Genomic DNA, 21,062 nt, shown 5'->3' on the forward strand with positions numbered 1-21,062 from the left:
CCATAATTTCTTATGGAAACATTGGTTTTTGGCATGTATTTTAAAAATTAATATAATTTTTAGAGCAGTTTTAGGTTTAAAGAAAAATCAAGCAGGAAAGTACACTGAGTTCCTATATATCCTCTCATGACCCCTGCTTCCTACTGACATCCTGTTTTAGTGTAGTATTTGTTACAGTTGATGAACCAACACTAACTAAAGGCCATGGTTTATATTATGGTTCATTTCCTATATTGTGTAGTCAATGGGTTTTGACAAGTGTGTTATGACATTTTCTCCATTATAATATCATACAGAATGGTTTAAATGCCCCCAAATCCCCTGTGCTCCTTCTCTCCCTTCTCCCAAACCCTGGCAACTATATATCTCTTTACTGTCTCCATACTTTTGCCTTTACCAGAATGTCATATAGTTGGACTAATACAGTATGTAGCCTTTTCAGATTAGGTTCTTTCACTTAGCAATATGCATTTAGGGTTCCTCTTTGTCTTTTTGTCAGCACTAAAATGCTCATTTCTTTTTAGTGCTGCATAATATTCCATTGTCTGTATATACTACAGGCTGTTTATCCTTTCACCTACTGAAGGACATGGTAGTTGCTTTCTCGTTATGGCAATTATGAATAAAGCTGCTATAAACAACTTGTGTGCAGGTTTTTGGTGTGCATAAGTTTTCATCTCAGTTGGATAAATACCAAGGAGTGTAATTGTTGGATCATATAATAAGAGTATGTTTAGTTTGTAATAAAATGCCAGGCTGTCTTCCAAAGTGTATGATATATATATTTTTAGGTCGCTCACGCTTTTTCAAAAGCACATTACTTGGATATGTAAAGGAATGCTTATCCTGTGGTAGGATAATGTCTTTACAAGCACTTGAGGTCTTCAGGGCTGATAGTCCCTCCATAAACACTGTAATACCAGCTCATTGTACTTAGCTTGTTCTAGTCTGCTTTCTCTTGTATTTTTTCTTCTCCCATATATACTTACCCCTTTACCCTTCTTTACACCTTCTCCTGCTTTGGCTTGGGTAATCAGAGAGCTACACTTGTTAGAATAGTGTACAAACTTAAAAGGCAAAGTAAGACAAAAGTAAATTCTTTCCCAGGGTCTCTTGGCTCTGTTATGGATGGCTGAGAGTGCGACATTCAGTAAAGGTGTTGTTGCATTATTAGTTTGACTACACTTAATCTTCAGAGAGGGAGCAGTTTCCTAATAAAATCTGCTGTCCTTTGTAATTTGTTAATAATAAGGAAATTATATAAAATCTCTTAAGACTGTGATAGCAGAAGAGTTTTCTTTTTTATTAAGGTATCATTGATACACAATCTTACGAAGGTGCTCCTTAATCCCCCTCTCCCTTCCTCCCCACCCACCCTCCCCAACTTCTTCCTTTTGGTAACTGCTAGTCCCTTCGTGGAGTTTGTGAGTCTGCTGCTGTTTTATTCCGTCAGTTTTGCTTTGTTGTTATACTCCACAAAGGAGTGAAATCATTTGGTACTTGTCCTTCTCCGCCTGGCTTATTTCACTGAACATAATACCCTCTAGCTCCACCTATGTTGTTGCAAATGGTAGGATTTGTTTTCTTCTTATGGCTGAATTCCATTGTGTATATATACCACATCTTCTTTATCCATTCATCTACTGATGACCACTTAGGTTGCTTCTATATCTTGGCTATTGTAAATAGTGCTGCAATAAACATAGGGGTGCATATATCTACTTCAATGTGGGATCTTGTTTTCTTTGGGTAAATTCCTAGGAGTGGAATTCCTGGGTCAAATGGTATTTCTATTTTTAGTTTTTTGAGGAACCTCCATATTGCTTTCCACAGTGGTTGAACTAATTTACATTCCCACTAATAGTGTAGAAGGGTTCCCCTTTCTCCACATCCTCTCCAGCATTTATTGTTCCTTGTCTTTGGATGTTGGCCATCCTAGCTGGTGTGAGGTGATATCTCATTGTGGTTTTAATTTGCATTTCCCTGGTAATTAGCGATGTGGAGCATCTTTTCATGTGTCTGCTGGCCATCTGAATTTAGAAGTGTTTCTTTTTTTCCCTACATTTCTGTAGGAGAGCTTTTCAGCTTCAGTTACAGTTCTCAAAAAGAACCAAGCCTTTGGTTAAAACTAGTTTTATACTATCTGTGTAATTCTGTTTGTGTGAACATTTATACATATCCCAACTGCAGCAGAATTATGTATCAAAAAATTATACTCTCCCAATAAGTGAGGGTCAAGGTCTGTATCAAATTTTATCTGAGTATGTATCCCTTTCACCTGAGACAGTTCCTAATACACAACTGTGGACCCCATAGTATAGAATATGACCGGATTTTTTTTGCTCCCTTACTTCCGGCATGCTAGTTTGTCAGGATGCATGCCAGGCCCACCTCTCCAGTGCCCCCAAGTGGTTGTGTTTGCTTTGCATGAAGCTGTCTAGTGATTAGAGAATTCACTGCTTCCTGACAACCAGTGCTGTCCTCACACCTGTTAGAAAAATGATCTGTCGACCAGAACTCTCACCTATTAGTTTTTTGAGGAATCTCCATATTGCTTTCCACAGTGGTTGTGGAAATGCTCACCTACCCTACTTCTTACCTATTTTTTATTAGGGCCACACTTATAATTCCTCTTCCTCATTATATTTAATCAGAGGTCATTTTCCTAAAGTCCTTTCTTCTCTATTTTTAAACATCTGTTTTTTCCAACTGTTCTTTATGATATTGGGCCTTTTCACAGTCACAATGAAATGTATTGGGGTTTTTCTATATCTTTAAAAGTAAAATGCCCAGCAGTAGTACAGGTGTGGTCAGGCTAATGGAGAAATCACCTTTCCTTATCCACATTTTATGTATGTTGTTGTTATGTGCTTATTTCCATACCAGCACCCTAAATCTTTTTTTCTGTGATGATGACACAATTCTTCGTCTTCCTGTGTTTTTCTGCAGTGTTTTTAGACCAAAGTTCAGGATGGTATGTTTAGACTTATTAAAAATTATCCTATGAGATTTTGCTCATTATTTTAGGCTGTTGGAGTCTTTTGGGGATTTGATTTTACCCTCCATTCTCTGGCATCTCTAGTTGTCTGCCTATTTAACCAGCATATAACATACCTTTTCTGTCTGTTTTTGGTTTCCAAAACTCCCTTTGTTGCTGCCTTTTTTCCACTTGTTTTTTTCAGTGACTGATTCCAGCTTCTGTTACTTTGGTGGTTATGTATGGCTAAACATGAACCTCAGACAGTAGAATCTGGGGCAAGATAGTGCAAGGCCACTAGGGAGTTGTGGTGTGCTTGAATCATGTTGAATATCAAGAACCTTTATATTTCTTTTTCTTTTTTGGACAATTATGTGTTTATTAACTCTGATTATGTAATATTCTTTTGGTATTTTGGAACTAATTCATCTGTGTTTTCAGCTTTCTCTAAACTTTACTGTGTGTATTTGAAAAAAAACAGCCCAGAGATGATGTCTATAATGCCTCATAGATAAAATGACCCTGGGGCCAGTCTGTAAGCCAGAGACCTTAACAAGAGGCTCTTGGGCTTCAGTTTGCCAGCTGCGCAACAGAAGACTTGGATTAATCAGGGGGGTTTCGCTTGTGCTCTGTGGAGTCCTAAGTCGCCTCAGAGGGTCCTGCAGGAGGTGAGGGGGATGAATGGCTATAACTTTTCATGTTCGTCAGCCCATTCAATAAGAAAAGTTCCACTTATATCTTATATTGAGGTTCCACATACGATTCTGTTTAAAGAAAGGGTTCCCAGAGGAATGTCATGCAGCTTTGATGGTGTATACAGGTGTCTCTCTGACATGAGCTTGGAGGCCATTCTCATACTTTTCATTTGATAAAGGGGGAGATGGGCTAATTTTTTAAGATTAAAATATCATTGATATACACTCTTATGAAGGTTTCACATGAAAAACATTGTGGTTACTACATTCACCCATATTATCAAGTCCTCCCCCACACCCCACTGAAGTCACCGTCCGTCAGTGTAGTAAAATGCCACAGAGTCACTACTTGTCTTCTCTGTGCTACACTGTCTTCTCCATGACCACCCCCCCACACACCACACACACCATGTGTACCAATCATAATACCCCTCAATCCCCTGGGAGATGGACTTATTATGCTATTTGTCTTTTCTTTCCCAGACCTGGAAATAAGCTCCCCCCCATACTTATAAAAGTAATTACAACTTATTATTCTTAACGGAGGAAAATAATGACAATATAGAAGTAAAGTCTTCATAATTCCATTCTGCAAAGAATGGGATTCTTAACAGTTTATGTGTATTTCTTTTTAGATAACCATATCCATTTATTTTTATTTTTTAAATGAGACCACACATTCTTTATGACCCATTTTTTTACCTCCAGTTTCCAACAGTATATTTTTGTGTGTGTCAGTACCCATCAGCATACTTCATCCTTTAATACTTTTGTAGTATTCCTCTGAACTAATGATTTGTAGCTATACTAAGGAATATACTGTCATTCCTTGTTGCACAACACATGGAATCTGTTCTCAAGTATATCTGACGTTTTATTTACATATTGCTACTGGCATATTCTTTTTTTGTCCATAGTTTACTCGTTGTTCACTCTTTTTGGGGGTTTTGATATTTGTTGCTTTTTCTAGTTGTTTCCCTTTCCTCTGGTTTGATTACGGATCAAGATCTCAGAAGTATTATTCCAATCAAGCTACAGATGCAGATAGCCATTTTCTGTTAGGCAGTAGCTCTAATTTAATGTCCTCTTTAATAGTTACAAGTCTGTTCTTAAGAACAAAATCTTGGCAGCCAGAATTATACTTGACACTTTTATTCCAGTATATTACTGCTGGTGAGAAAGGCATTTGACTTGTTTTGACCCAAGTGAGCTTAGTTCTAAGAGACTAGGAAGGTGGGTGACAAGCAGCTTTTGGTGGTTTGACAGCCAGCTGCAGGATGTCTATTGTGGCCAGGACCAAGTGGCTGCTGATAAATGTATACGGTAAATTACATTTGATGGCCCCTTTTCTCCAGGCAAATTCTGTTTGTTAGAATTTTATTAAAGATCACATAGAGAAACTGGAAATGAGAAAAATATTTTTTATTCTTAGAGGATGATTATTTTTTCCTTTGTACAGTGCTCTATAATTTTTCAAATATATATTCTAAATGGATGCAACATTTGATGGTCATGGAAAATTTTTGGTTATTTTTTTTTTAACAGGAAATACAGTATAAATGTTATTTAGGGAGCTTTTACTTTTTTAGAAACTTAGGGCAACTACCACCCCTTTCAAGCTTAGTGGTATCTTTACAGTTTAAACAAATTCTAGAGTGGAAATACTATTCCTGATTTTAAGTGAAGTCATTTTAATTTTATATTCAACCAGTTTCTAAATTTCATTTATTTCAGTCTTGAAACATAAGTGCTTTTTTTACTTTTCTCTAACTTCTTTTCTTTATCTAGGATTCTAAAATGATTTCTCCTTCTTTCTCCTGTGTCTATAACTTTAATTATATGCTGTTCTAAATTTAATTTTAAGTGATTCAAAATACAGTTTAATGTATTACTCAGAAGGTAAGTATGGGGATTTTAACGTTTGAATAGTTACTATTCAAAATTTAGAAATCTGACGCTTTTTGAAGTATTAATGGGTAGGAACCATTATTTTCCTATGCCATTTAGAAAGGTTTGTTTTATTGCTTACATCACAAAAACTCCAGCACTCTTTTCTTTGTCTTAAAGTATATTTCATGTATTCTTGTCCAAGTAATTTAGGAAGTTCTCATTTCTCACTTAATCAGCAAACAAATTTGGGTGATCTTTGTGGGCCTTGAGCAGTCCTAGGTGCTGGGGGAAAAGCATTGAATAAAACAGAAAAAGGTTTGCCCCCATGAGCTTACTTTCCCGTGGCTTGAGAGAAAAGATAAATAAATATTACATCAGGTGGTAATGAGTGCTCTGGAAAAAATGATGTCAGTTGAAGATGGTCTGCATGTGATTCTGGAAAATTCATCTCAAACATACCAAGGCTGCAAATGGAAATGTAGACTGGATGGATGTCTGATTTGACTATTATTAATTGATGAGTAATTTGAATGGATTCCCATATTTATTGTCTGCTCTCTTTTATACCACTTTTAATTTTACAACGTGTTTGTAATTATTATTGTTGTTCAGTCGATTTTTGCTTAAAATACCTTTTGTAGTGCTTTACAATTAAAAATCTATCACATTTCATTTTTTTTAAGTGGATATAGTGTAGCAGTTAAGGTTGAACCTTATGAAATTGCTGACGTTTGACTGTTTTGGACCTACAAAAAGCAGTTTCATATTCAGTCTAGTACTGTGCCATACCTACTTTTAAAAATAAAATATGAGCATGTTTTGTAGACTGTGAAGCAGTATGCACATTGTCAAGATTTAAATTTTGTTTCTGTCACTGACTTTCTGTTCACTTTAGAACATTTAGTTAATCTTACTGTGCCTTGTTTCATCACATCAGTGAGGATAATACTTAATACTTGTGAGGATTACATGAGATTAAATATGTAAAAATGCTTAGAAAAGCAATAAACATTAGATATTACTACCTTATGAGGCAGGCATTATCATTCTCAGTTTTGCAGATGATGAACAGAGGCTCACAGAAATTTTATGATTATTTTCCATGGTTATGCAACGAGAAATCAAAAGCAGGCATTTCTGATTCTAGATTCTGACTTCTTTCTGCTTAACTACAGCTATCTCTTAGGAAAATAAAGAAAGAAAGGAAAAAGAGCAGAAGAAAGAATATCCATACAGTAATTTCCAGAGTACATTCTTGAATCTCTCCAACATAATTAATTTATGCAGTTACCTTGTTTTCATAGACTATTTTGACATCCATAAAGAAAAATTTGTAACAAATCTGTAAACTGAGATATGATTGTGTCCTAGTGTTATACTATAACCTTACGAAAGTAAGAGTGGCACTTTTATAATTGATTTCTGGAGAAATTAATTAACCTAAATAATGAACCTAAATAATCAGCATTTCTAAGAATATAAGTGCAGTTCTTAATTATATTCTTCAAAAAAAGGAATAAAAATAAGTGTTAAAAATAGTTTTTAAAAAGCAGATTAAATGCATTTAAAAGCATATGAAATAGGTAAAAAAAAAGAACACACATGAAACCACCAGTTCACAACATCCTACTCCACATTTCCATGTGAATATCTAATAGGCATCTCAGTTGTTCCTCTGACATTCATCCCATTTCAGTAAATGGCTACTATGTTCTTCCATTTGCTCAAAACAAAAGCCTTGGAGTCATTCTTGGCTCCTCTCTTTCACTCTATCCTGCATTCAGATGATCAGGAAACCTAACAGCTCTACCCACAAGATGTGCAAAATCTACTTTTCACCATCTCCACAGCTGCTATTCTCCAAGGATCTTATGTACCCCTCAAGGCTCCCAACCTGACCCTGGTTACTTCTCTGACCTCAGTCTGCCTCTCTCCCCCTAGTTTAGGGTGCTTCAGGCATATGGGCCATTTTGCTGTTACTTAGTCACACCAAGTATGCTCCTGCCTCAGCATCTTTACATTTGCCACTCTTGCCTCCTGGGATGGTCTTCCCCCAGCTATTTCATGCTACCTCTTTTGCCTCCTGCAGCTCAGGTATCTTGTCAGAAGGGTATTCCTTGATCAGCCTCCTCCTGTGCTTCCCAATACTTCTCTAAAACATTACATGTTTATTTGTTAATTATTTCTCTCTGTGGTAGGATGTTAAGTCCAAGAAGGTTGGGACTATTTTTGTTCACTGCTCTGTCTCCTCTGTGTCTGCATCCATGCTTAACACACAGTAGGTGATTATCCTGTATGTATATGTTGAATGAATGAATGTATTGAATCTCTTGGCAAGTTATAATCTCAAATCTTCTTTCACCGCCTTAGATATTGTTGACTTCTCTATTCGTTTGGCTACCGTGACACTACTGTCTCCTGATCTTCATTTTCCCATCTAACTTCTCATTCTTACATGGTGGTGGTATTGTTTCCCTCTGTATATCCCTTTGTTTCCTTACTTCTTTTGTTGTCCATGTTACAGACTGTTCCTGGTCAATTTTATTCAGCTCTGTGCTGTCGTTACCATCTCCTTGTTGATGAATCCCAAACTTATACCAGCATCACATCTCCAGAACTGGGCATCTCTTTGGATAGCTCGTGAATATTGTCATGTACTAGCTTCCTCTGCACATGTGCTCTTTCACTGTTCCTTGCCATGGTTAACGAGCCACCTGCTAACCCAAGCCAGAAACAGGAGTTATCCTGGATTTAACCATTCCCTCACTGTTCACATCCAGTTGCTCACTAAGTCCTTTCCTTAATATTCCATCCATACTTTCTGTCAGCATTGCCTTAGTTCAGGCCCCCATGAGCGCTCCTTCATGGACCATTGAATTAGTACCTGACTGGTTGACTGCCTTTACCCCAGTTCTTCCCAAGCCACCACACAGCTTTGAAGAATGTTTGCAACACCTTTAGCAGTGCTTTTATCCTGTAGCTTAGAACCCTGAGGGTGGCCAGGAGTTACAGCAAAGGACTCTTGTGACCTATGGTTTTCTGTTGGCTGAAAAGAATACCATGTTCCAAAAGTATTGCTTATAATTATCAAGTAAGCTAAGTAATTTAGAATATACTCTTCATTATCTCTTTTTCTGAATAAATACAACCATAATGTAGTAGAGGTTTCTTTTTCTTTTTTCTCTTTTGGTCATTTTAAAAGGATGTTCATATTCTTGAGTACCACTGAGCAATAAGATGAAGTAAAAATCACTCTGCACAGCATATAAAGGCCCCACCTTCTGGCCTCCCCCAAGCTAAACCTCTGGTGCACTCGCTGCTTGGTGGTGCTCCCATGCCATACTGTTTCCTCTGCTCCGAATACTTCCACCCGACTCCTGGCCCTCAGGACGCCCCTCTCCAATAGCTACTCCATGTTTCCTCATCAGAATAAAATCCAAACTCCTTTCCAAAGCCTACAAAGGATTTACATGATTTTTTCCAACTTTGTCTCCCTCCAGCTTCCCTGTTTTCACCAGGCTATTCCCATGACTGCCTTCTCATCCATCCATTCAGGCTGCAAATCAAAGGTGTCTTATCAGAGTATGCCCCCCACCCCCAGCCATTTTCTTATCATATTGTGTTATTTTATTTTCTGGGTAGCACATGTCATTTCCTGAAATTCTTGCTTATTCCTTTATGTCTTTGGTGTTATGGCTGCTTCCACCAGAATGTAAGCTGTTTGAGGTTAGGGCCTCTCCCTTCTTGCTTATCACTTTGTTTCTTTGTCTAGAACCTGTTCCTCAGTAAATGTTTGTTGTCTGATTGTATTACCTACCCTCTCCTTTGAGCCCCACTCTCCTTATAACTATCTTCCTTAGGATTTATACATAACAGTGAAAAGTATTGCTATTAGAGGTTGCAACCTCTGGAGCTGGCATTGCAAATGAGCCAGGCAGCCCTGGAGTGGACATCTTGAAGAGAGTTGTCATTGACAGGAGTGCTTCCTGCTCCTCCTAGCTAGTCAGTTGTTGCCAGTCTGAAATGGTTAGCATTTATTGGTGGGGGCAGGCATTCTGCTGAGTGCGTGTTTACTTAATTATTTCATGCGTTTAATCCTCACATCAGCACTCTGAGGAAGGTATGAATACATCTCACCAGTGTATAAATAGGGAAACTGAAACACACAGGGAGGTAAAGTAACTTGAAACTATCAAATGGCAGAACTGACTCTGAGACCAAGCTTTTCATACAATACTGCTTCCTGGTGCTTCCAGAGCTTCCTGACTTTTCAAGAGAAGTCAGAAATCTGGAACTTTTATGCTGTTTCCCAGTTGTAAAATGTTGGCAGTTCATTCCTGTCTAAAAACCAACCAAACAAAAAATATTGCAGGTTACACAAAACAGGGTGTGATGCCTGCTTTGGCTTAAAGGGTCTTCCTCTGACCAGAGCTGGAGCTGCTTTTGGCCCTAACCCTCGGATCCTGGCACTCAAATGCAGGATGGATGGTTGCCTGACTGGATGCAATAATCATTTCCTCTTCTGCCTCATTTTCTTGCTCCACAATGAAATAATGTGTTGTGTTTACTCAGCAGCATGTTGCACTTATAAAGTGCTTTCATATACATTTTTTAACTTTAAAAAAAGCTTCGGTTCAGGTGGATACTGCAATCACCAAACTATATGTTTGTGCCTCTTAACTCTCTGTTTCACAGTGGATCCGGGAGTAAAACACAGGAAGTGACCACAAAATACTGAGTGTTAGGTTCACTTCTCACCACTTTTCAACATTAATCAGTATTGCTGTTTTCTTTATGCCCATCTCCATGTGTGAGAAAGCAAGTTTTTAAATATTCACTATTTAAATTAGACAATGAATACATCATCCATAAACTGTCCACAGTTTATGGAAAATACAGCACATACTGGGGTTTTGCTTGTTAGATCTTGACTCTTGAACCTGGTTTCCAGTGATTGGTCTGGCCCCCATTTCTACATGTTTTTTTATTTTCTTGTTTTTAAATTTGCATTAAAAATCTATATAATTAATAATAGGGACTTTTATGCCATTTAAAATTCAATTTAAAAATAATTTTTGTACAATGATATAATGATTACAAACATAAAAATTACATGCACAATTCTCCATTTTCCTCAAGCCCCTTGTCCTTTTTAAACAATTTCATTCCCTTTCCATCTACTGAAAGTGGGAGTGGGTAGTTACCTAAACCATTTAATATGGATGAAGAAAAACATGGAATCAGTTGACAACCCTGGTGCTCACAGAAAATTGTATCTTCAAAAGACATTGCTTGGAAACATGAATTGCATTTATTTCCATGGCTGAGAAGCATGCTGTCAGGCCTCTCAGTTTGTAGGAACCAGTTCTCAAAGTAGCTACATCCTTTAAGACAGTGGGTGGGGAAAATAGGCATGTTAGAGGGTCTGGGATGGGTGATTGCAGGTACAGCATGAAAAATCACTTCAGTATGCCTGCTACTTTACAATACAGATTCACTGGACCCTCAGTAAAACCCAAGTTTTAGCTTGAAGATATGCACATGATAGTGTGAGACAGAAGACAGCAGTAAAGGAGCCCAAGCCAGTAACGATCAGAGACTGTGCTCCAGCCAGGACAATGGGTAGGTCTCTGATGGAGTACTTGATCGGGAGGCAGGACACGTGAATTTGAGTTCTGGTTTCGCCACCGTCTAGAGATGTGACTTTGGGTAACTAACTCCCTTAGTCTTTCTGGGTCTGAACTTACATCTGTAAGATGAGAAAATCAGACTAGATGGTCTCGGTTTTAGGTATTTTTAACTTTGCCTCTGGTTAAAGGAAAGTTCTGTGGGAAGTTGGGTCTGACTAGTTGTCAGGATATAGTTAGGGGAGCCAAAGTGAATAGTTACAGATTTTTCAGCCAGCCTTCATCAAAGTATCATTTGTGCTTCCAAAAAAATCAAACAGCAGAGGAAAGCTTATGATGAAGAAAACATGAGTTTTCTGCTTCATCTCTTTCCTTCCTATCCCCAGCCCTATTGTCCAGAGACAATTTTTAAAAACTATTTCACTGTTTCTCTTTTTAGCATCTCCTAGAGTTATTTCCATATGATTTAATATATGTAAGCTTCTGTTCTTCATTTGTCAACTTTAGACAATATCTGTGGATTTTTTAGTATGAAAAATAAGAATTTAACTCACTTTTTCTACCCTCTCTCTCCATTTACCATTATTTGATATTTATATTATTGAGTCTTTTATTAATTATTTTTATAATTTTAAATGATAAACTTATTTTTTGATCCATCAACTTTCAATAGGATCTCAACTTGCCATTCTGTAAATGGTGTTCAAAGTGCCCTTGTACTTCCCTCTTTCTATACTCTATCTTCTGGGAGCTGTGTCAAGGTTAGTACTTTCATTCTGTCCTCTATCCAAATATTATGTACTTGACTTTATGTTGAGGTTGCTGTTTTTACTGCATTACCTTTCTATGCTTGCTATAAGAGCAAGTCTAGAATCGTAACTGTATGATTACTCAAAGTTATATGTCCTTCAAATAATCAGGTATGTGCTAACGACTTATCTTTGTAAACCATTCGTGTACTTATTTATTCAACAGGTATTTATTGAATATCAGACTTGTCATCATAGTGCTGTTTATAGTAGTGAAAAATTGGAAACAACATCAATGATTGACTTTAGGGAATTAGTAAAATTACTATATATTTTTACAGGGAATGGTCTGTAAATATTAAAATGATGTAAACATTTTTTTTTTTTTCAAAATCTGTACCATTTAATATGATGAAACACTTAATCTAGTATAAACATTCTGATTTTAAAAAATATATGTATATACATTTTGCATAATTGTTTTAAGCAAAGATAGTCTTGAAAGAAAATAGAGCAAAAGTTTTATATTTTTCTCCAATTTAAATACCTAAGTCAATTTTATACAGATCTTTCCACATAAGAGTTTTACATTTGTGTTTCGTACAACTAAGGAAATCCAAATGTTAAAAATTTTGAGACATATCTCCAATTATGTACAAAATTACCAAAGGTAAACTTAGACTCAGTCTTACTTGAAGTCACATAAATTGTGAAAAATACATACTATGAAAACTTTGTTCTAAAAATAGCATATCAATCCATATAATCTAGGTGATGCAAAAGTATAAACAATGTTTATAAATTATAGTAGTGTATATACTGCCCCATCATGAATGGAGGTATTCTTTATAAATATGTATGTTATAAATAAGTCTGACTTCCTTCAAGAGCCAAAATTATTTTCACTTTAACCATTTTCATTAAAAAGTTCGTAAAAAGTATCATTTAATAAATTTGAGTACACTGAATACAATGAAACCCTTGATAACTAAAAATCATTATGAATTGTAATTATTTAGCAACTTGCTCATCAAACTAATTATATGTTTGGGGTGGTTTTCTCTTCTCTCTAAATTAAAGGCCTTAGACTAATACGATTTATACTTATTTTGTTTCCTCTTTTGTTGTTGTTTCACATCTCTGTCAATGAGTTCCTTGGGATTTGCCATTTTTTTAAAGCTAGAAAAATTTTCTATTCAATTCCCTGCTTCCAAATACAGGGCACCGAAAGCCTAAACTCCCCTTTTAGCCTTGGCTCCAACAGGAAGCAGCATTTAAGATGTCTCTGACTGGGTGAGAGGGAAATTATTCCTGAATTGAGGTGTCACAGGCTTGAGGTTCCCTGCCTACCTTTCGTTGCTTCTTTGGTTGCTATAAATTTCCTGCTTCCCAAATGCCTAGGTTTTGACTACCCATCTGGCTTCAACCTTTGGTGTTCAAATGTTCCTGGTCGAAGTAGCTCTGTCTCTGATTCCTGACCCACTGCTCTTCTAATTATTTAATATTCAAGTGTGCTTGCTTGCCTAACTCCAATTCACTCCCTGCATTTCAGTTTACAAATACTACTAATTCCTTGAATCATCATTGGCTTACCACCAAACAAACTCTTATGCTCTGTTACATTACTAGTCCATCTAGTCCTGGTTTCATTTCCTCGGTTATTCTGATCACAGTGTAACTAACACAATGCATCCAAAAAGCTAACCTAGGGAAAGCTGATAATGAATCTTATTAAATTAGTAACCTTATTTTTATGAAAACTTCAAATGGGTATGAACTTAAACAGTCTTTTAATCAGTAAAGTTCTTGACCAGGTAAGAATTTATTTTTGCTGATGTTCACTGATCTGTTTCCTCCACATTCTGAGTAAATAAAATTGGCCTATGTCTGACTTACATAAATGGAGTGTTATCAAATATGTGATCAAATGTTATCAAATACATGAAATGCTTTATCTCTCAAATGAATAGATCAGATAAAGAGTTAAGTTTTCTGTTTTAGTCAAACAACAATAATACATGCCTACTATGAGCAAAGCACTGTCTTAGGTGCTATAAGTAAAATACTAGGTGATCAGTTTTTAAATGAGAAAAATCACTGAGTATATAAACATCAATCAATAGGTCATCAGGAAATCTTTTCAAAGAAAACGTATCTATGACACTGAAAAAGAACTTTTCATATCTAACTGGCACTTTTCTTAATGAAGCTGGTTCTTTTCTCCGTAAGACATGTAACTGAATACTAGCACAGAATCATAAAAGGTACTTGTTAAAAATAGGCAATATCAACAAATCACCTCCTAGAATTCTTGAGTTAATGTGAAACTATATAAAATGCTGATATTTCTGTGTTCACTATTTACCGGGACACAAGATAATTATCCTATAGTCTAACAGTTCAGTAACTGATAGAGGACAGACCAGTATATGTAAAACTTAAAATAAATAATATTATTCAGCTGTTTTTGAATTCATGAACTTTCAGTAATAGTTCTTGAAAATAATCACGTTTGATTGGTTGAAAATTTTATACCATATATTTTCTAAATAAGCCCAAACTATTGGTAACAATAATAAAACAAGTCATAAGAGGGACACAATAACATTACTTTGCTTTTAAAATGTAAGCTTTAAATAATCATTGGCCCTTTTTTTTCTAGTATAGTTTATTGGGGTTTTCATACCTAGAAAATGGGAAAATGTGTATATATGAGTGACAGCATGTGTGTATCTGTTAAGGCTTTTGGTGAGCTTTGAAGGCACAGGTCTGTTTTTGACATCAAAAGAAAATAAAAGTCCAAACAGAAAACACATTCAATTATAAAATATCGATTTTTAAAATATGATAGTCCATACTGGGAGGATAATGCTGCAATGGCAATGTGCACTCTTAGAAATGGAGGCAAATTTTCCAGCTGTAAAAGTCTCTTCTTTTTCTATTTCACCTTTCATTTCCTGGATGTAAAAATTTTAACATGAAAATTTTATCCTTTATTAAATTTAAAAAATTTGTAAAATAGTTGGTACAGTATAGCCTCACTTTTGTTTAAAACAAAGCAAAGCAAAACAAAACCAATCATAGGAGAAAAATTCTAGAAACATATATACCAAATTGTTTACTTGGTAATGTGCCCATTTCAGGAGTGGTGATTTCTGTAATGTGCCCATTTCAGGTAGTGGTGATTTCTTTTTAGTTTTTGTATTTTCTCAGTTACTCAAAAAGAACAGGTGTCACTTATATGATAATAAATTTGTTAAACTAAAGACAAAAAATTAGGGTTGCCAGTCATAGTTTTTCTTGAAATACTAATTCCAACATAATCTAGGAGTACTTGGTAGGAATTCAGTAAATATTTGTGGAAAGAGTGAGGAAATGATTGAATTGTAGAGATACTTAGATCTGTAGCACTGAACCTATACCTTTGTAAGTTATCTTGAAAAAAAATCATGCATTAACTGTCCACCAATATCTAAGAAACAGCTTCAACTGAATGTTGGTTGTGTAATGACAGACCCAGCAGGATCGAGGCCCACCACAGAAGCAACCAGGCAACAATGCTACATTTCACAGTAAGCAGGATTTGATAGAAGTGTTCTTTGTGCTTGTCTGAGACTGAGGGTGGGACTTCTGGCAATTTATGTTATTTTTCGTTAATGGAAATTGAGGTAGCCTCTAATCCTGTTATTACATGACAGCTACTTATTTAATTTTTGGTAATTTGGGGAGCAGCTGTGGACAAACGATTTTTCTGCAAAAAGAGCCAGCTGCATTCTGATCCACTTGGAGATGCCTGGGCACACTAAACTTCTATCCAGCATGTCTAATTCAGGGTATCTTCAGTAACTCACCTGCTTTTGGTTGATATTTGTAACTGTTAATAGGCATCTGAATATTTGAGAATGCATTTTCTAATCCTTTTTATTGTCATCAATATTCATTAGGTACCTTCTCCACTCAGGGCACTGTGCCAGACACAGGGTTGTAAACTGTAAGGTGTTGTGCAATGAGGATAGACTACTTTCATCTTTGACAGGTGGGTCAGCATTAGCTTTATTTTCAGCAGATTAAATTGTCGAGTAAAGAATCTGGTGTGGAGACACCTGAATGCTGTTCCTTTGGTCTCCAGATTTCTCCTGAGTCCACTGTCTGGGAGTTTGATGATGTCCCCTTACTGTGCCATGTGATTTCACTAGCTGTTGCTTCTGCCCACAGTACCCTTCTTTCATTCTGATACCTGACAGACTTCTGGCTGAAGACTGTCTTCTCCTTCATGATAACCACTTGGTGTCCTTGCAGTCTTTTCTTCTCAGTGCTCCCTTAGCCCTTGGTGATTATCACCAGAATATGATTTTTTTCTTCTTTAAATGACAAAAGCCTTCTTACTTCACTTTATTAATTTGTGCTTGTTTTCTTAAAGCTCTTATAGCTCAGTGGATTAAGCTACACAGTTGGGGAATTGGGTAGATAGGGTTTTCTGCAATGAGTAAAAGAAAACTTTACTTTTGACTGTGGACCTAGGGCCAGGAGAGCCCATCTTCTTTCCGTCTTTGAAGTGTTGAATTTTCACACAGGACAGATTGGTCTGAATTACTGTATTGAATCCACTCTATTAGAAATTTATTTAACAATGATATATAATGACTTGTGATCAGAAGCAAATAACTTCAAAACTTAAAAATACAGTGTGGAACTGCACTGTTCAGTGTGGTGGCCATAGTCACATGTGGCTATTAAAATTAAATGAAATTAAGATTTTAATTCCTTAGTCATACTCGTCACAAGTGCAAATTGAGAACATTTTCATTATTGCAGAAATTTCTGTTGCACAGTGTTGATCTAAAACCTAGAGAAGAGTTGATGTGTTTTAAAGCATTTGGTGAAATAGTTTCTTTTTCACCTAACTATTCTTTTCTCTAAAAGGATGTTTGTTCCAGTTGAAGAATTTTAAGCAACCTGAAAGTCCTTGTGCTTTCTTTACATTTTTCTTTGGTTGTGGCACCCTCTGGTGTTTCAGCTTTGGCATAGCTGTATCATCATGAAAGAATCTATTTGTGATTTGAGTCCAAGAACACTGAAATATTTTGGAAAATACTGTGTGTGTATGCATTTCTCTAGGGAGAAGGTATGTAGCTTTTGCACATCCTAAAAAGGGTCCATAATTCAAAAAAGGTCAAAAACTACTGTCTGATAGAGATCCTTGGATGGTCAAAACTCCTAGTTTGTGTTCTATAAGCATTTTTTCTCTCAGTATAAAAACAAACCGTGTAACTTTCCCTTTGTCATTGATGTGCTTTTCCTGTCTTTTTGTGTGGAGTAATAATCATAGCAATAATAATAATAATAGGTTACACTTACATAGCACTCATTATATACTATGCCCCATTTTAAGCCTTTGTGCATATATTAACTCGTTTGGTTTTCACAGTAATTCTATTCAGTAGTACTATTCTCTCTGTTTGGGAGATGACAAAACTAAGGCATAAAAGTCAAGTGAAACTTGTCTAAGGTGCTAGCGAGTGTCAGGGCGAGAATGTGAATCCAATACTCTGGCTCCAGAGTCAACCATCCAGCTACAGCAGTGAGGGTAAGCCTTTAAAGCAGGTATGAATGAGGTGGAATGGAGAGACTTTGCATACCCTGTACTCTTTTTTTTTTTTTTTCTCAAGTTTTAATACCTTTTAAAAACTATAAACAAGTCAAAACCCAGAAAAATCACACAGTTCTTTCCGATTTTTGGCACAGCTTTGTAATTCTTTCCCCCTATGTTTTTGGTTGTCTACTCTTGCTAATTGAAACCTCTTCACATAACAATAACTTTATAAAATTTTTATTGTAGAGAGAATAGAAAGATAATCTAGTCTTTCCTCTAGGACAGCTGAATGAAAAAAATACTTGATGATTTAGCATACCCTGTACTCTTTGTGTCCAGTTATATAAGAAAAAATAATAACTCTAAATTGATGCAAGCTACACTGGAAATTATAGTTAGTACCCATTATGGATTTTCAGTAGATATGCACAGATCTCAGTGGTCTGCTAAGAACTTAAGAGTGATAAATGAAGGTCAAACCTGCCATAGAACAACATTTTCTTTGATTTGTCCAAACCTAATCTGGTGTATTCATTGAATAATATGGTAAGTCTTTCTGTGACTGTCATTATTATTTCCATAAAAGACATTTATTGTATTGCTGTGACGTCAGTTTTGAGGTTTGCTGGAAAGTTAGACTTACTAAGTGCCTTATTCAAAAAGTAGGTAAGATATACTCAAGCAGATGAAAATTTGTGTTTATATCTCCTACTTCCCTTTCTGTCTGTACCCCCTTCTCACTATTAAGTGTCTCATTTCTCTCCTCATGATTCATCAAACACTGATTTTGAATTCAACCTCATCAGTGAATAGAAAGAGAACCCTCGTGGTGGCCTTATAAAAATTTCCTTAGAATCACTTGATTGACAGTATAAATTGTCAGTACATTTATCATATGGACTTATAGAAATCAATATAAAATTATGCTGTGTACCAGCACTCTGTGAGTAATTTCTGACAGGTACATGTTTTCTTCCCTTTTTATCAGTCAGGACCGAGCAAAACCATAGGTATTTCAGAGAATTTAATTCTGGGAATTAGTTACACAGGTGTTGGAAAACTGAATGAGCACTGAGGTAATGCAGAGATTAATAACTACAGGAAGCAGCTACCACCCCTAGGGCTGTGGGAACAGAAGAGAAGAATCTAGAAGCTCAAAGGGGCCCCCGCACAGCTGATAGTCCGACCTCTGAATGGGATGCCACGCAGGACAGAAGGAGCACAGCTGGAGTTGGGAGATGAAGCTGTCCTCTGTTGCCAGAGCAACATTGATAGGAGTGGAGACAGCAAGGAAATCCCTTCTCCCCTCCTTTCCCATCTCATGCTGTTGCCTCCTCTTGGTAAAACCTAATAGGAAGCTGGCAGATGAGTCTGGTAAACAAGATTGACTGACCCAGCCCTCAGAGCTAGGTATATAGCAGTTCAGAACAAGTATAGAAGAGAGGGCTTGGAATTGAGAGATGAGGTGAATAGGTGACACAACCTTATAGGGGAATTACAGAAGCTGTAATTGCCTGAGTTTAGCTTTAGTAATTAAAATGTGTAACCATCTATCCCCAGGCATTTATTAAAGAGCAAATTATAATAGCTACTATTTATACTTTATGGACCCAAGCCCTGCTGCCTTCAGTGAGCTTATAATATTGTTTTCATAAAACCATCCACTCATACTTAAGTCATGAAGTTATGTAATAAAGCTTGTTTTTCTCACATATATTAAAGTGTCATTATTAACTGGATTCTTAGACTGTTATGTATATTTGCAAATATTATAAACATACAGGAATAAAAAATATTATATGATTATAGTCAGACAAAATTTTGTTACTTTCACGGTGTCCAAATTAGGAAGTTAGTTTTACTCAAGGCAAGACTTTGTAAACTTGCACTGTGCTGTTCTCGTGAGAAAGGGAATTGATCTTTCTAGTGACAATTTGCTTTAGAATGTCATTTAATTTTAAGTTTCAAAAGGATCAGTTTAGAAGGCTATATTAAAGTTATTTTTTTAAGTTCATTTTGTTAAAGTGTTAATGTCAAAGTAATACATTCATATGATAAAAGATCAAATAGAAGGATTTATAATGAAAATCAGTGGCCTTTTGCCACACTCATCCCCTACCCCCATCCCACTTTTGAGACAATTACTTTAACTCTTTTTATTTATAGTTTAACCATTTTGTTTATAATATTCTCAAACAATAATTCCTCCATGTAAGTCCGGGGAGAGGAAATCCCGGGGCAAAATACCTCTAAAAACCAAAATCAGTCAAAGGGAGAAATAAAGTTTAAAACCTGTTTATTGCTTACAAACTGCACTCCAGAGCCGGCTCTCTCCTCTGCTCCAGAAGAAGCCAGCAAGCAAGCAAGCCAGCCCCTCCCTTTAAACTCTCAGGTTCAGACACGCCCTCGGTTTTCCAGGTAATTATCCATTAACATGGAGATGAACTTCTCTCCATTCCTAAGGATATGCAAATGCTCTAAAGCCAGGCGAGATACTCTGGAAATGTTACAATTTTACTCACACTCCATAAACTGTAAAATAACATGTCTATACTTTTTCTTGATTTCTCAAACTTGGTCATTTCTGCTTCCTTCAATGTAAGAATTACCTCATAGTATTCCCTTCCTTTCCCCTTCATTTTAATAGCTACATTGTAACACTAAGTTATTCTATCTGCTCTTTGTAGTGATGCCGGGGTTCTTGTTTGCGGAGCCGAAGAATGAGCTTCACAAACAGTCAAGGTAGAGCAAGGTACAGGCTTTTATTTAGATACAGTGAAAGGATAGAGCTCCCAGCTTCCTCTAGGAGGGGACAAGAGAGTCCATAGTGGTGCGTTGTCTCGGGGGTTTTATAGGCAGCTGAGGATTTTTCGAGAACATGAAAAAAACTTAGGGGTGTGGACTTGTTAAGTGGTCTCTGAATATTTAGGATTAACTTAACACAAGCAACTTCCTCTGATGGTTTCTCTGAGATACCAGCATCTTGGTCTGGGAGCATATGAAACAAGGCCACCTGCTCAGCCCCCAAGGTGGGCTGAGGTATTGTTTGCTAAAGAGTAAATTAAGAATTTCTAACGTCTTAACTTCTTGGGTATTAAAATGCAATCTTATCTTTAAGGTGGAATCCTTCCTGCCTTTTACTGTGTTGTTTATGCCTGGGCTTACTTGCTAAATTAGTTGCCCAGTTTGCAAAATCACTTCATCAGATCTGAAGGAGGAAAGACAGCACATAGGCCTGGGCCTTTTAGTATGCTGAAGTGAACCTTACACATGATTATAAATGGTTAGCATAATAAAGCATGTGCTACTCTTCTTTATCTGGGGAACATTAACTGATTTCACTGAAGAATGATTCTAGAGCTCAATGTTTAACATAGAGTTTTAGCAGGGGTATTTCCTTGCATGTAGTTACATTGCTCTGACTGCAAATATTCCACCCTGCCCCCTCCGGAGGCTCTCACCCTACTCTGACTACATCCATGGTCCCTGTCTCAATAGTACTTCTGACTCCCTCACTGTATAAAGATAGAA

At 36.5% G+C, this 21,062-nt stretch overlaps 1 protein-coding gene across 6 annotated transcripts in view; it reads left to right on the plus strand.

The window, feature by feature from the left end:
• NRF1 (nuclear respiratory factor 1) overlaps positions 1-21,062 on the plus strand; it is a 145,142-nt gene that overhangs the window by 19,298 nt on the left and 104,782 nt on the right. Inside the window, exons 1-2 of one of the 6 annotated variants that reach the window (XM_057504756.1) lie at positions 15,256-15,510; positions 15,883-15,974. The exons of the other annotated variants lie outside the window; for them this stretch is intronic. The gene's annotated coding sequence lies outside the window, so the exon portion shown is untranslated. Of the gene's footprint in view, positions 1-15,255; positions 15,511-15,882; positions 15,975-21,062 lie in introns of those variants that run through there. 6 annotated transcript variants of the gene reach the window in all.

Source organism: Manis pentadactyla, chromosome 7 (assembly GCF_030020395.1).
Source record: "Manis pentadactyla isolate mManPen7 chromosome 7, mManPen7.hap1, whole genome shotgun sequence".
In the NCBI taxonomy this organism is placed as follows: Eukaryota; Metazoa; Chordata; class Mammalia; order Pholidota; family Manidae; genus Manis; species Manis pentadactyla.